At 40.0% G+C, this 13,195-nt stretch overlaps 1 long non-coding RNA gene across 1 annotated transcript; it reads left to right on the top strand.

Moving 5' to 3' along the window:
• The first annotated feature begins 2,754 nt into the window (after positions 1-2,754).
• Positions 2,755-7,874, top strand: LOC135964776 (uncharacterized). Its single transcript, XR_010577401.2, has 2 exons — positions 2,755-2,941; positions 4,605-7,874. It is a non-coding gene; the product is annotated as an uncharacterized lncRNA (long non-coding RNA).
• The last annotated feature ends 5,321 nt before the right edge of the window (positions 7,875-13,195 follow it).

The raw sequence follows: 13,195 nt of genomic DNA on the forward strand, positions 1-13,195 counted from the left end.
CCCCTGCACAAGCCGTCTTTGCCTGTAGTCATGTAGGACATCCCTTTGCTCTTCCTTCATCTTCCACCATGATTTTGGGGCCTCCCCAGCCATGTGGGATTGTGAGTGCATTAAACCTTTTTCCTTTGTAAATTACCTAGTCTCAAATATATCTTTATAAGCAGTGTGAAAACAGACTAATAGAGTTAGGTTCCATGAAGAATGGACAGCCCTGTAGAAATGTGATTGGACAAAAGGGTAGGTTTAATGGTGGTAGACTGAGAGGAGGGCAGGGGAAACCCAGCAAATTTGTTTAGATTCTTCTTGGCATCTCTCTACAGCATTCCCGCCTCCTGTCGGGGCAGGGCCCCTCTGCAATGAGGGTCTTGAAGGGAGAGAGTGACTTTTCTAGGTTTGGGGGCTTGCTTTGCGAGAGGGGAGTTCCAGTTTCTATAGCCCACCTTGGGAAAGAGGAATTCTGGTTTCTATGACTTACTTTGCTTTGAGAAGGGTGGCGTTGGGGTGGAGAAGAGGGGCAGGAGACAGAAGGATAGGAGAAGGTCAGAAAGACTTTAATTCTGGAGTTTTTCTATTTTTCTTCAGTTCAAAGAATTTAGCACACCAAAACACCATGCTTTGGGGTATCGTGTTCTGAGCCCCAGTGTGATCAAGTCCAGCTGTTCTAGGATGGCCTTCTGCCCCTTTGAATTTGGTGACTAAATTCTATGAATTTCTCAAAATAATGTAATAATGTCTTTAGTGTTAGCTTTTGAAATGTCTTAATTTTTGTGGAATCTTTGCATATTTTTGAAAATATTGAAAAGATCAAGAGAACTGGATGCTTGGGAGACATATATAGAATAGATGATTTATTGAGTGACAAATGTTCATTAACTTTGCCTAAATAGGTACCCCAAGGGGAAGCTAAAGTGACAAGAACTAAAATGTACTCTCGGTTCTGCCTTGCCTACAATATGCTGCTTTTTCCCCTACAGGCATGAGGTTTTGCTCTTAGACTAAGAAAGAGGATTCTTGCCTTTATGCCCCGTGCTACTTGGCCAGGGTTATGCCAGTTCAGAATACTGATGAGAAATGTGCTATCACCATGTTGATCAACTTTAAGGGTCAGAGTGACCTGCCCACAGAACCATTAGAAGCAATGTATCTTGATGGAATATTTGTTTGTTGGCTGATTGCGTTAAAAGATAAACTTAGGCACATTAAAATTTTAATGAGTTTCTTTGAATTCAGTGATTCATGAATTGGGCAGTGCCAGATCACAAGTGGCTCAGTGCTCCACCAAAGGGGACACAAGAGGACATTTCATTAGGTGTTTGGGAAAGCCAGATAATGAAACTATTTGATTGGTTAAAGCGGAGAGTCCCTAGTTAGAGGTTACTTGGTAGCTTCTAATTAGTAAAGCCTCTAGTTAGAGGTTAGTTGGTGGTTTCTGATTGGTTAACCTTAAGTTTTGTTTTACTGTTTACATTAAGTTGGGGTTTGGTTTGCTTATATAAGAATCCAAGGTGCTGGAGACATCTCAGCCTAATGGTCTCCCAGTTAATTATTCTAACAACTGGTATGTTTTGCTACATTTCGAAAGGAAACAATTAATTTTTGGCCACTTGTCTCAGTCACTTTATTTATCTACCTAATAGAGTAACATCCATTTAATTAGAATGAAATGTCCAATTAATAAGGTTGGATTATACCTATATTGTTTTCTATTTTATCACATGTACAATTACTCTTGTTGTTCTAGGTGTAGATGCATATAGCAGAACTAGACAACTATAAAATGAACATCTTTCAAACTTCTTCCTAAATCTGAAGCAGTATATAAAATAACTCTGTACAATCAAAAGCTATTCAATAGGCTGAGGGCAGTGCCTCACGCCTGTAATCCTAGCACCTTGGGAGGCGGAGGCGATCGAATCATGAAGTCAGGAGTTCGAGACCAGGAGTTCAACCAAATGGTGAAACCCCGTCTCTACTAAAAATACAAACAATTAGCTGGACATGGTGGCAGGCGCCTGTAATCCCAGTTACTCAGGAGGAATCGCTTGAACCCAGGAGGCAGAGGTTGCAGTGAGCCAAGATTGTGCCACTGCACTCTAGCCCTGGCGACAGTGCAAGACTCAGTCTCCAAAAAAAAAAAAAAAAAAAAAAGCTATTCAATAAAGTCTTCTTCTTAAAGATGAATTTTGAGCTGGGTCTTGAAAGAAGGATAAAACAAAAGACAGGCAAAGAGAAAGTAAAGATAGGTAGAAGAATAGTACAGCAAAAGCAATGAGACCAGAGAAGAGAGTGAAGGAATCTAGTATGGGTGGAGAAGAGGACCCTCGGCAGGGCGCTTATTCTGTGACGCTGTTTTCTTTTACTAGGAAACTAGGAAACATGAAGGATTTGTTGTCTTAAGCATTAGCATTTGAGCCAGATGGCCTTGCTTTAAAAATAAATAAATAACACATTCTATACTTTGGAATGTTCTAATGTGGAAACCAATATCCAAGAATGGGCTATGGAAAAACTATTTTTGCTATTTTTAGAAGCAACCACCCTCTCTTTCTGAGTAATAAGCTTAAGGCTCCAACTTCTAATTCACAGACTAAAGACAAACAAATTATATCAGATTAATATTTTCAAAATATTCCAGTTGCACTCATAATTTTTCGTGGGATAACTCTGCCAAAGAGGATATTGAGGTCAGTAAGCGCATGGCTTCCTGTGCTGGAGAGTTTACAGATAAAAAGGAGCGAGGGCCCTAGGGGTGGTGGTGAAGACAGAGCGAGCTGGCTGATGGGCCACATTCTCCCAGCTGTAGTATAACGTCTGAGAACATGTGCCAGGCCCACTCCTCTGCAGACACAGCAACTGTAGCAGGAGGCCGATGGGGCTGCTGTGAGGACACCCAGGACCAATGATGGTCCTAAGGAGAATCCTGTATGGCTATGATTTGAAGGTATTTTATTTTTGTTTTTAGTCCCCTCTGCTCTTTGTCTTGTCCCCGCAGTCCTGTCTGATACTAGGAACTGCCACATGTTTGGAATATCCTCATGATCACACATCTGGGTCTTGAGGCAACAGGAGGCAGGATAGAATTTGATGGGAAAATGAAAAGAGAGAATACTAATAGGTGCCATTTAACAAGCACTCACTACCTCATTTCCTTGAACCGTCACTCCACCCTGATGGATCACTGGCATGAAGTAGCTTCCACTTTACAGATGAGAAAACTGAGACTCTGCAAGGCTACAGGGCTTGCCCCAAATCTTCCATTTAAGTGGTGAAACTGAGACTTGATCCAAAGGCTGCCTCAGTCCCATGCTTTTCCCATGTCACACTGTTTGTCAGTGTGACTCTTGTCCCTGCAAGTGACATGTTCAAGGCCACATAGTTATTTTTATCCATACCTTGGGAAAGGTGGCTTGTATGATCAATACTATGACTCTAAGTGATTTAGAGAGAGGTATAGATTCTTGCCCTTCTGGAGGGAAAGAAACGAGTCAACTGCCTTGAGTTAGTTCCCACACTATGTGTCTGCAGCACTTCAGCCAAGAATTCTTATTGTTTGGAACAGGAGAAGCCCTTTAGGGTGGGCTGGAGAACCTCATGCAATGAACCTCTTGGCCCCTTGGCAGGGTTGGAATTCCACAGCACAGAGAAACCTTTAATTGCAACGCTGTTTGCTTCCCCCCAGTTCCCTTAGGCCATGAGGGAAGAGGATTCCCAGTACCTATCTCTCTTGGTACTGGCAAAAAGGCCATGCTGAGAAAAAGTCTTATTACAGATAGGTGGAGAAATTCAGACTATTGGTTTCCTAAGGTTACTAGCTGAGTTCTCTCCTTGGTCATTTATACAGATCATTGCCTCAAGCAAGTACACACTCACCTGGAACTATCCTGTTGTCCTCAACAACAGCTGTATGCACTGCCCAGAGAGACTGCAATTCTGCATGTGGCCTGTCACTGACATTGCCATGGGATGGTCTAATTTTTTTAAACCACTTATTGAATGCTAACTGAGTACCAGGCACTAAACATACCCTTAATCATCACAACCCTATCATGGTAGGTATTATGATTCCCCCTGAATTGATGAAGAAACTTAGGTCCAGGCTGACTTGCTCAGACACATACAGCAAGTAAATGGCAGAGAAGGCATCAATTCTGTGAGGGTTAGCTTTAATTGCAGGTACACGTGTTACCCACTGTGACCAGCCCATAGTGATGGAGTAGCAAGAACAGGACGTCATGGCAGTTCTGGTTTATGGTCTGTCAACTATGTGCACGTATTATGCTAGTACTTGGTGGAATCAGGGTTGGCTAAAGCCCTGATTTTCAATGAGCTTCTGGTCTAGTGGAGACAGATGCTCTGGAAGAAACTTGTATTTGAAATCTAATATATTCATTCTCCTGTTCTTCTAAAGTAATAGAATTTTTAACTGGGTACATGGTTACCAAGCCAAACACTATCTTCCAGCTTCTCTTGCAGCTAGAGGTGGTCCCATAACAACTTTCTGGATTATGGGATGTAAGTGATCTGTGTAAGATATAGTTATGCCTTAAAAAGAAGTGATGTCTCCATGCTTCCCCCTTCTTTTCCTTCCTGTTACATGGAAGCAGATATGATGGCAGGAGCTGGAGATTCCCTGAAGAACCATGAGATAGAAGCCACATTTTGAGGATGGCAGAACAGCAAGATAGAGGGAACGTGGGCTCTGATGATGATAAAGCAGCCATAGCAAGCATGGACCATGTCCCTGGACATCTACCTGAGAGAGAAGGCAACTATTAATGTAAATGACTTTGACTTAGGTCTCTTTGTTAAAGAAGCCAACTTTATATCCCAATGAATAGAGATGTGAACACAAATACCTGTAAATCAATGTCTAATGACATGGTAGCTTCCATCTGTCTAGTGGTGGGACCTAAGCAGAGAGCCCCAGTTTACTCCTGGGAGCCCCCAAAGGTGCTTCACAGGTGCTTCCAACCAGCTTGCTACCATGCACATTTGCTCTGTTCTTCCTCTTCTGCCCCCTGACATCCACACTGCCTTCAGCATGTCAAGTCTCCCTACAGTGATGACTCATCACAAGAAGCCCACCACCCAGGCCAAGCGTGCCAACCATCCAAACCCTCCAGGCCTCCGAGTGGAGGGAGGTGCAGACGTTCTTTGCAAAGGCCAGAAAGGACTCTCTTGGGCCTCTGGCTGCTCTGTGTCTTCTGGGCCATGAGAGCAGCTCTACTCAAAGCCCCTCTGGACACCGGTGTCAGCTTTGGGTCTTCTCTCTTCAGCACAGGCCACACTCAATGCATAGGGCCATCCCTAAGAGAATAGATACGAAATCATTGCTGCTGTCTGTCTAAATCACTGCTGCCTTTTCTTCTTCTTCTCCATGTCCCTGTCTAGGTTCTTACCCCTCCACTGCTCACCACCCAAATACTCACAGACCTCTGAATAAAGGCAAACAACCCCAATGTGCATTGAGTGTTATGTGTGGATAACACTGGCAGCAGGCAGCCAAAGTTGAGCCATATATACAGCCAGAGCTGATGTGTGTACACACACACATGCATGTGCATGCATGTTGAGCAAGGAGGGGGATCCTGTATTACCTGTACACCCTGCTTTAGGGGTATAAAAGAGGGAGAGGTTTTCCAAGAGGAGCAGTCATGGAAAGCTTCCTTGAAGAAGCATTCTTTCCAGGTCCAGGCCAGTGACAGGGAGCTCAGAGATGAGTCAACTTGCCATTCCTTCTGAACTCCTGACAGGTAGCTAGAGGACAGAGCTGGCAGGAACACTGATAACCAATGAGTGTGTCCTACCTTTACCCTTTGCACAGGTTCATTTTTCAAGGGTTCACAAGATTAAAGTGCCTAGAGGGGCCATGAAGGCAATGTCCATGAGTGAAGCAGAAAAAACAGGACAGGAGTCTCACCCAAGGGGACAGCAGATGCTCAGATCCTGCCTTCTGTGGCCATGCAGGAATAGGGACCCAGATGAGATTAAATCAGATTTGTCAAAAACAACAACCAAGAAATCAGAATTTTTCATGTAAAATACCACAGTTTTTAAATGCTGATAACTAACTCAGATATTTAAAAATTAGTAGACAGTCCAAGTTAAAGTCATCTTTGGGCCATGTTCAGCTGCATCCTGACATTCTGAGACCAAGTTTATTTTTGTACTCATACCATGTTTGCTGAATCCTTGCTGTGAACTTGGCACTGTGTTAGCTCCAGGCTGTATATGCGTGTTGGGGGAGAGGCATAAAACTAGGCTCCTGCCCTCAAGGAGGTTATAATCTATGAGGACAGGTACAACATAGACACACGCATTTGCAGGGAGGAGGGGGTCACATCTTGTTTTGGGAAATCAAGGATTGCTCCCTGGAGGAAGCACCTCTTCCAGGAGGAGGAGAAGAATTTCGGGAAGGATGAGGTAGCTCAATGTCACCAAATGCTACTCAGATTAAGGAGGATGAAACCAGGGAAAGGTTATGACTTTGACAAATAGGAGGTCCTAGGTTATCCTAGAGAGGGGATTCTTAGAGGGTAATAGGGCTAAGGTCATGACAAAGCTGAAACTCCAAATGAGGGCACTATTGGAGAGAATTGACCACTGTAGGAAATAAAATGGTAGGAAGCTGGAGGGACTAGCAAGAGAAGAGACAAAGTCTGCAGCGTTGTGGGAAAAGAGGACGTAGAAGAGGGGGAGATGGATGATTCAGGAAAAGAACAGGATGAGCAGAATCAAGGGGGAAGAAGGAGACAATGGAGCTAAGATACAGGTCACCTTGGTACTGGGGCAGAGGGTGGGGTGGAAGGCGCTCTGGGAAAGAAAGGAGTCATTCTCCAAGGATGCTACAAATCACAAGACAGTCCCAAATGATCCCATTTCTAAAAACATCAGAAAGCTATGCTGGAGAGTTGTTGAAAAGAAAGCCTTTAAAACTATTTCCATGGACGTTCGTTTAAAGAATAAATCTTTTTCATTGCAGGAAACATCTTTAAGAAAATGAGAACACAGTGAAAGGTTTTAAACAGGGTTGGAGGCAATACAAATAAAGACGCATAAAATTCAGCTTGGCTAAAGATGAAATCAAGAACAGGATTAGCATTAAGTATATCTTGGGGAATGGAAAAAATGTTCTAACAGTCCATATTAATAGAGTGGGGTTATCTATGGGGCAGAAAGATAGCCAATGACTCTCGAGCTATGGCAAAGAAAAACAAAAGGATTAGACCACTGTAGATTATTTTAGGAAGGGTTGGGAAAGTGTCTGTTACAGGGCTATCTCCTTTACGTTAATTTATAACTCCCGCTACCAGGGTGAGAACTCAGCATTTGTTCCTCTCCTGAGCTTAACTTTAGTTCTCCATTTACACTGGGTCTGTATCTGACTTGTGCTGGTCGTTTTTCCTCAATGGGTTCTTAGGAAACACCTATAACTGCTTTACCCAGCATGTCACTACCCCACTAACAATTTTCAATAGAAAGCTTCAGTACTTTAATCTGTGCCACTTTCCCCACTCATAACCTTCAGTAGATTTTCTGTAGCTGTTTCTAAGGTGACATCACAAGCAGAAGGTAACCGAGAGACAGTAACTAGCATGTATCATGACACATACCTGCTATGTGCCAGGCAGAGTTTTACCTGCATTTTCTTGTTCAATCCTGACAGCAACCTTTTACCTAATCCTTGTCACATACCAGTTGTGTAGCCTCAGGAACAGTTCTTACTCTTCTTCCAATTTCTTCAATTTAAAATGCAATAAAAATAATGATAGAGAGTATGTCAGAATTGTGACAACGAAATGAGTTTAACACATTTAAAATACTTAAAACAGGTTTCTGTATTCAGTAAGCTCTCAATAAATGTTTATTTCTGATAGGAAGAGGTCATAGTCATCATTATCTGTATTTTACATATGAGGAGGTTGCATGTTTAAATTACCTCCCCAAAGTCATCATAGCCAGCTAGTAAGCGGCAGAGCTGGGTGATGCTAGGTCCTTTCTTTTTATACAAGACATCAGTTAGAATGGTGAGCTAACAGGGCTCCATGCTTCAAGAAAGAAAGGTAAGATGCCATGGTTGTGTGGATTCAATCTCATCGCCACTCCTTTTCAGGTGGAAGTGGTAAGTGACTGTGTCTTTCTCCATTTATTCACATGCCCAGCTGGTTTGCATGACTTTGCTGGGGCCTTAGCTGTCCTGTGAAATTCTGTGAGCTCCCATTTCTTTCTAACTGGATAAAGTGTGAGCCATTTATGGGCAAAAATCTTCTCAGAACCTTGACCACAAATATCTGCTGAACAGGGAGTTCTTCTGCAGAACCCTGATGTTTTATCATGTGAAAAGAAACATGGGTCATAGGATTTGCAAAGTGAATCACAGAGGCAAAGATTCCTCCATATGAAATATCGTCATGGGCGTCTGTTGGAAAAACATTGAATGTGCTTAATTTACTTTTCGTGATCCTTTTGGGAGTTGGCTCTCAGTGTATGTGCCTCTAAAAAATTTCAAGACTCTTCATACTCATGCTAAAATTGCTGCTTACTGATGTTTTATTATGCTACAAAGAGAATCACAGCCTAGATTTCAGCATTCTGATGTGTAAGGACTTCCTGTATTGGCATACTGTCTTTCCAGTGGTTGCAAGAGATTCTGAAGCCTCTGGTTTGTTCTGTCCCTCAGCAGCATCTTCAATATATAGTTATTATCATTATGATTATTATCTATTGATGATAAAACGCAGGTGCGCTGATGCTAAGAGATGGTTCTAAGATTTGTGTAGCTAGTCAAGGCAAGAACTAAACTGATGGCTCCCTTTTTGCCTTAGCTGTGGGAATATGAATATGTCATAGTCTTCTATTAAGACTGTGTATGATTGCAAGTTAATAAAAACCCAACTTAAAAGCTTTTAAAGAAGTGGGAATTTTTCTCATATAACAATAAAAAAAATCAAGAGGGAGGCCATTATTGTCACTACTGATTCAGCTGTTGAGTGATGGTAGGATTGTCTCAGTTTCTCACTTGCAGATGGTTGCTGAACATTCGTCCCCTTTTATCAAGATATGTTCCCCCACCCTTAGCAAACATCTGCTTACATTCATTTGCCAGAATGGTGGCATATGGCCACTTTTATCTAGCTGCAAAGGAGGCTCAGAGAGAGCAGAGAAGGGAACTGGGAATGGGTGTTGGGAAAGCCCACCCACAGTGCCTTCACATCTGAATCTTGAAGGTTATGTTTATACAACTCCTAAATAACTGACTCAAAATTTTCAGTCAAGTCAGTGAACAAATATTCAGAGATTTATTTGGTGATGTAGCCATCAACTGTAACTGTATATTTCATTGTTCAGTAGGTTGTTAGGCTCTATTTGGACAATCTAATCCTGCTCAAATCTTCTATGCCTTTGGTTCACTGATATGCTTAGATAAAATCTGAACCAAACCAATGGTTTTTAGTGGCATTCCGTGAATCAGTGCTAGATTAGCTTCATAAGAGTCACCTTTCTATTCTTGAGTCAGTTTTGGTAACTTGAGTCTTTCAAAGAATTCATCCATTTTGTCTAAGTTTTAAATTTTTTGGCATAAATTTGTCCGTAATATTCTCTTATTTAATGTTTGTAGGATCTAGTGATATCTCTTCTTTTGTTTCTGATATTGGTAAATTGTGTTCTCTCTCTCCTCTCCCACCTCAGTTAGTGTCACTTAAGGTTTACTGAACCCTTCAAAGAGCCAGATTTTCCATAATTTTTTGGAATTGTTTTTTCATTTTCTAATTTATTACTTTCTGCTCTTATTTCCTTTCTCCAACTTACTTTAGGTTTAATTTGCTCCTTTTTCTGGTTTCTTAAGATGAAAGCTTAGATCATTGATTTTAGGCCCTCCTCTTTTTAAAATATAAGCACGTAGAGTTATAAAATTCCCTTTAACAACTTCTTTAGCTGCATCACACACATTTTAATGTTGTGTTATTTTCATTTAGTTCAAAACACTTTCTAACTTTCTCATTTCCTTTTTTTTGAAACATTGTATAGTTACATATGTGGTTTGACTTAGCAATTTCCCATATATCCTTCTGTTACTGATTTCTAGTTTAATTTCACTGCAGTCAAAGAACATACTCTGCATTGTTTTGATTCTTTTAAAAATGTTGAGTTTTGTTTTACAGCTCAGCATGCGTTCTAGCTTGGTGAATGCTTCATGCACCCTTGAAAAGAATGTGTATTCTACTGTTGAGTACAGCATTCTATCAGTGTCAACTCGGTCAAGTTGGTTGCTAGAGATGATGAAATATTTTATTTCTTTACTGGTTTTTGGTCTACTTTGATAAATTACTGAGAGAAGAATGTTTATCTCTGAACATAATTAACTTTTTTTCCTATTTTTCTGTTCTTATTTTACATATTTTGAAGCTTTTACGTGTATACACACTTAAGATCGTTATTTCTATAAAATGACGGTTATTATAATTAAATGTCCCTCTTTGTCTCTGGTAATGTTTCTTGTTCTGAATTCTACTTTGTTTGATATTAATCTATCGACTTGAAGTTTCTTACATTTAGTGTTTGCATGATATATGGTTTTTAATTCTTTTACATTTTACCATTAAATTTTTTTTTTGAAGACAGTGTATATTTGGGTCTTACATTTTAATCCAGCCTGATATTTTTAATTGTACTGTTTAGATAACTTATTTTATCAATGTAGTTGAATTTAAATATACTATTTTACTAAATGTTTTCTATTTGTTTCATCTATACTTTATTACCATTTTCCTCTTTTCTTGGCTTTTTGGGATTATTTTTTGCATTCTATTCTATCCACTATATATTCTATATATCTCTTTGTTGCATTTAAAAGTTTAAGGTTTATACTATGTATTTTCAACTTATAGCCTGTCTTCAAATAAAATACCACTTTGTGCAGAATATAAGATCCTCTTAACAGTATATTTCCATTTCCTGTATATCTCCCTTTGTATTTTGTCACACATTTTATTGCTACATGTTATAAACTTCAAAATTCATTATTTTCACTTTAAACAGTCAAGTATGTTTCAAATAAAAATGTAAAAGTCTCTAATATTTACTCATATATTTACCATTTCCAGTATTCTTTATTCTTTTGTTATGTTAGGGTTCTCCAGAGAGTCAGAACCAATAAGATATACACCGACACACACACACACACACACACACATCTATTTACATATATGTAGATTTGTAGAAAGAGATTTACTGTAAGACTTTGGCTTACACAATTATGGAGGCTGAGAAGTCCTGTGATCTGCCATCTGCAAGCTGGAGGCCCAGGTAAGTTGGTGGTGTAGTTCTAGTTCAAACTCAAAGTCCGGGGAACCAAGGGAGCCAATGGTGTTAGTCCCAGTCTGAGTCCAAAGGCCCAGGAACCAGGAACACTGATATCTGGGGGCAAGAGAAGATGGATTGTTTCAACTCAGGCAGAGTGAGCAAATTTGCCTTTTTTCTGCCTGTTTTATTCAGGCCCTCAGTGGGTTGGATGATGTCCCCACACATTGGTGAGGGCAATTTACTCAGTCTGATTGAAATGCTAATTTCTTCCAGAATACTGTCAGAGACATACCCAGAAACAATGTTTTACTGAATTTCTGAACATCCCTTAGCCCAGTCAACTTAACACATAAAATTAACCATTCATTTACATACATTCAAATTTCCATCTTGTATCACTTTTTTCTTGCCCAAAGAATTTTCTTTTAACATTTCTTATAGATCATAGTTGCTGATGACAAATTTCCTTGGCTTTTGTTTGTGTGCAAAAGTTTTTTTTGCACATTTCATCTGTATTTTTGAAAATACTTTCCGTATTTTATCTGTGTTTTTTCTATATTTTTGCAGGATATAGAATTCTAGATTCATAGGTTTTATTTCAGCATTTTTAAAAAGTCATGTCATTGTTTTCTAGCCAGTATGCTTTCTACTGTCAAGTCTGCATTGGTTCTTATCTTTGTTCCTCTGTACTTGGTGTGTCTTTTTTCTCTAGCTCCTCATAAGATTTAGGTTCATTACTGTTTTTCAGGAATCTGATTATAATGTACCTTGGTGTATTTTGGGCAGAGGGAAGGGTTGGGGGAGTTTATAGTATTCATCAATTTCAGAAAATTCACAGCCATTATTCAAATATTTTTTCTCTCACCCCCTTTTCTAGGACTCCAATTATGAAAATATTAGAGTGCTTGGTATTATACTATGGGTCATTGAGGCTCTGTTATTTTTAAAAAGGACTTTTCAGACAAGTTTTAAGTTCACAGCAAAACTGAGCAGAAAAGTACAGTTACCATGTGCCTCCTGCCTGACACATGCGTAGCCTCCCCAGCTATCAACATAATGCTCCATAATGATACAATCGTTACAACCGGTGAACCTACTTTGAGTCATCTCCCTTCCCCCACTGCCACATCCATAGTTTACGTTAGAGTTCACTCTGGGTATTGTACATTCTAAGAATTTTGACAAATGTATAATGACATGTATCTACCATTATAGTATCATCCAGAATAGTTTCACTGCCTTAAAAATCCTTGGTGTTCTGCCTAATCATCCCTCCCTTCCCCTCAACCCCTGGCAATCACTGATGTTTTTACTATCTCCACAGTTTTGCCTTTTCTAAGATGTCACATAGTTGGAATCACACAGTATGTAACCTTTTCAGATTGGCATCTTTCACTTATTAATATGCATTTAGATTCCTCCATGTCTTCTCATGGCTTTAGAGCTCATTTCTTTTCAGCACCGAACACTATTTCACCCTCTCAATGTACCACAGTTTGTTTATTCATTCACCTATTGAGGGACATCTTGGTTGCTTCGAAGTTTCGGCAATTATGAATAAAGATGTTATAAACACCCATTTGCAGGGTTTTGTGTGGACATAAGTTTTCAACTCATTTGTGTAAATACCAAAGAGTGTTATTGCTCAACTGTATGGTACAAGCATGTTTAGTTCTATAAGAAATTGCCAAATCATCTTCCAAAATGGCTGTACCAGTTTTCATTCCCACCAGCAATGAATGAGAGTTCCTGTTGCTCCACATCCTCACCAGCATTTGGTGTTGTCAGTGGTTGGATTTTGGCCATTCTGATAGGTGTGTGTGTAGTGATATCTCATTTTAATTTGTAATAACCTAATGGCATACCACGTTGAGCATCTTTTCATTATGTA

The sequence above is a fragment of the Macaca fascicularis genome, chromosome 8, assembly GCF_037993035.2.
Source record: "Macaca fascicularis isolate 582-1 chromosome 8, T2T-MFA8v1.1".
In the NCBI taxonomy this organism is placed as follows: domain Eukaryota; kingdom Metazoa; phylum Chordata; class Mammalia; order Primates; family Cercopithecidae; genus Macaca; species Macaca fascicularis.